Source organism: Cyprinodon variegatus, unplaced genomic scaffold (genome assembly GCF_000732505.1).
Source record: "Cyprinodon variegatus isolate N-32 unplaced genomic scaffold, C_variegatus-1.0 Scaffold2281, whole genome shotgun sequence".
NCBI classification, from domain to species: domain Eukaryota; kingdom Metazoa; phylum Chordata; class Actinopteri; order Cyprinodontiformes; family Cyprinodontidae; genus Cyprinodon; species Cyprinodon variegatus.
The window spans coordinates 4,269-7,695 of NW_015152734.1; the positions used below are offsets into that span (position 1 = coordinate 4,269).

Below are 3,427 nucleotides of genomic sequence, written 5' to 3' on the forward strand. Positions count from 1 at the left end.
GTTCTTTGCCGAGCTGAATGCGCACTTTCGTCTGGTTTGGTCTGCCGCGGTTTCCGTAGACTCGTGAACGCGCTTTTAGGAAATCCTATTTTGAAGCAAGTCTCAGATCTCTGTGCAGGATTTTTACTTTCTGAACCTGGATTACCAAACGTTTGGTTGGAGCCTGTAACTATAGCTCCTACTTTTTTCTCTTTTGGGAATATTCCCTTATGTCCATTCATTTTTCAAAAGCATGCACATGTTACTTACCAAACTCTATGAACCTGTCCAAATATGAATTAAACTTAACACTTTTAAACCATTTAACGAGTAGGAGTGGCCATACTTGTTGCTCCTCTTCTTGGTGCCTGTTTGTTTGGGATAAAGCCGGTGAACGAGAGAGTATCCTCGCTCCGCCCACATGTTGGGGGACTGACTGTTGTTTGTGTTTATGTGCCAAACAGCAGTTCAGATTACCCAAACGTTTGGATGTCCTTGGAGGGGGTGATGGAGAGTTCCAACCCTGGGACTCCCCTGTTCTGGTGGGGGACTTCAACACTTGTTTGGGCAGAGAGAGTGAGATGTGGCCCACCTGATCTGAGCCTGAGAGGCATGCTGTTTTTGGACTTCTGTGCTCATCATGGACGTGTCCATAAAAAACGTAATGTTGAAGTATCAAGGTGTCCATATGTTGTCTTGGCACAAGATACCCCAGGTCATAGTTCAGTGATGGACTTTGTTGTCGTTTAATCTGAACTGCCTCATCTAATCTGCATCTGGACCCTTGGGTGAAGTGGTGGGTGGAATGTCCACCAACTACTACCTGATGGTTTAGTTGGCACCGATGGTAGTGAAGGATGGGAGTCAGACCTGGCAGGGCAAAACGTATTGTGTGGGTCTGCTAGGAAAATCTGGAAGAGTCTCCCTTGAGATGGAACATTGAAGGAGAACTTCAAACACATTCTAGAGGAGGTGTGGGACACTGAGTCCAAGTGGGCTATGCTCCATGTCTCCCTTGTCAAGGCGGTTGGTGCCTATTCCTGCAGCAACCCTTCAACCCACCAATGGAGATCAGAGGTGAGGAATGCTCTCAGGTTCAAAAGAAGTTCTATCAGGCTTTTCTGGCCTGTGGGACCGCAGAAACTGATAGTTACTGATAGTTACTATAAGTCCAAAAAGGCATGAGGCTTGGTTAGTTTTTGAGACAAAAATTCAGAGAAGAATGCAGAGAAAAACTTCCTTACAGCTTCGAGGCGATTCTGGTCCACCATTTGGTGTCTCGGAAGGTGAAAGTAGTGCCGCACAAACACTGTTTATAGTGGCCATGGTGTGCTCCAGACCTCGACTTTGGGTGTTGTGGGTCAGTAGGCGGAGTCCTTTGAAGACCTCTTCAATCCCACCAGCGCTTCTTTCATTGAGAAGTCAAGCCTGGGTACTTTGGGTCAGGCATCCAATTCTCTGGTACTGAGCTCACTGAGGTGTAAAAGGGTTAGGTGGCAGGTCTCGATGGGTGGAGGACAATCACCCAGAGTTCTAGATGTTGTAAGGTCGTTTTGGTTAACACTACTGCAATATTGTGAGGTAATCAAGGACAGTTTCCCTGAATTTGCCCCACCCCAGGTTAGTGGTCTTACTACTCAAAAGGGGGGACCAGAAGGTGTGCTCCAACTTACAGAGAGATCACACTTCTTACATCAGCTCTACACCCTCAGGAGGGTCCTGGAGGGTGTGTGGGAGTCTACATGTCCAGTTGTGGACTTGGCGAAGGCGTTTGACCATATCCTTGGAGGGGGGACTTCCGGGGGTTCTCTGGGTGCATGGTGTAGCAGGCCCTTTGATTCATGCTGTTAGGTTCCTGTATTACTGGTGCCCATGCTTGGTCCAGATTAGTAAATCATACTCGCTTCCAGTGAGTGTTGGGCTACACCAAGCTGGCCCTCTGTCACTAATTCTTTTTCTAACATTTATGGAAAGAATTTCTTGGTGCAGGCAAGGTGTTGAGGGGATCGGTTTTGGTGGCCTTTGAGTCTTGGTGTCTTCTTTTTGCAGGCTGTGATGTTCAGCTCTTGCTGGAGTTATTTGCAGCAGAGTGTGAAGTGGGGTATCAGGTCTTGGTGCCTCCTGGACACCTTCTTGGTGAGGTTTTCCAGGCATGTCCCACCTGGAGGAGACCCAGATGAAGACCCAGGGTACGCCAGAGGGACAATGGTTATCAGCTGGGCAGCTGGGCTGGGAACACCAGTGACTGCAGAGAGGGTTGTCTGGGCCTCCCTACTTCAGCTGCTACTTCCGCGACCCAACCCCAGATAGCAGAAGCAGAAGAGGGTGGATGGATAAACGAATGAATAAAAGAATGATTGAATTAATAATTACAACAATTGAACTTGATTGATCTCACATTGGAGAAATTTACCTCTGTATTTAACCCATCCCCTTGGGGAGCAGTGGGCTGCCATCTTGGAGCACAATCAGGGGTTAAGGGTCTTGCCCAGAGTGGCAGTCTGTGCGAGCGGGTTTCAAACTTACAACCCCAGGATTCTAAGCCCTATGCCCTAACCACTAGGCCGCCACTCCCCTAATTAATTAGACAAACTCAAATCCCACTCATCAACACAGTGTCTTATGTGACCAACTGATCATTGGGGTTTGAATCAGATATTTCTACATAACGGTTAATAGATTTGTCATCATATGCATTTCATGTTAAATCTTACGCCTTCTGTTATTTTCCTTTTCAGGAAAGAAGACAACTGCATCCTTCATTAAACTCTTGAACCTCTGCTGGTGTTTACATGCATTTTAGATTACTTATCAACTATTAGTAGCGGTTTGAGAAATGACACCACAGAAATAATGTGTTTTATTTTTGAAATAAAGTCGTCTGTACTGAACCTCTGAGCTCAGAGGCTTAGTTTTACCATCTTTCAAGCTGACATTGTGGAGTCCTCGGCTAAATCAACCACAGGCCATTAAAAGCAAATTGGCTCCGTGGCAGCGGTGCTTAATGTGAGCTACTGCAGGATATTACAAAAATGGCTGATAGTTCTAATGGGGAAGCAATAAACTTTAGCTGTATGAGGAAAATTAGGATCTGTTGGAGAACATGTCTCGCATCCTTGCTCTGTTTGGTTGTATCATTCAGCTTAAATAAAGAAAGATGAAACCTTGATAGATTCTCACTTTAGCAGTTTTTGTAAAAGATCTGAAGACATCTTATAAGAGATCTTATAAGCCAAAAATAAATGTTAAAGTGTATCAGCCAGATGTTGAACTGATACTGAGAGATTTGTCGGACAATATTGCTGATTGTTTGTCAAATCTTGCACATCAGTTTTGCTATACATATTTTACGGGGATTTTAAATCGTTTTCTCATTCCTGAAAAAAAAAGTCTTTTGAAAACATATTGCTATTTTAACCAAAAAATGAACAATTTCTTGAATTTCAAG

General features: G+C 44.8%; 1 long non-coding RNA gene across 1 annotated transcript in view; it reads left to right on the top strand.

Annotated features, from left to right (window-relative positions):
* The window catches only part of LOC107080747, a 4,886-nt gene extending 1,781 nt beyond the window's left edge, over positions 1-3,105 (top strand). Inside the window, exon 3 of the long non-coding RNA XR_001480979.1 lies at positions 2,718-3,105. This is a non-coding gene — a long non-coding RNA (uncharacterized LOC107080747). The remainder of the gene's footprint in view (positions 1-2,717) is intronic.
* Positions 3,106-3,427: the final 322 nt, after the last annotated feature.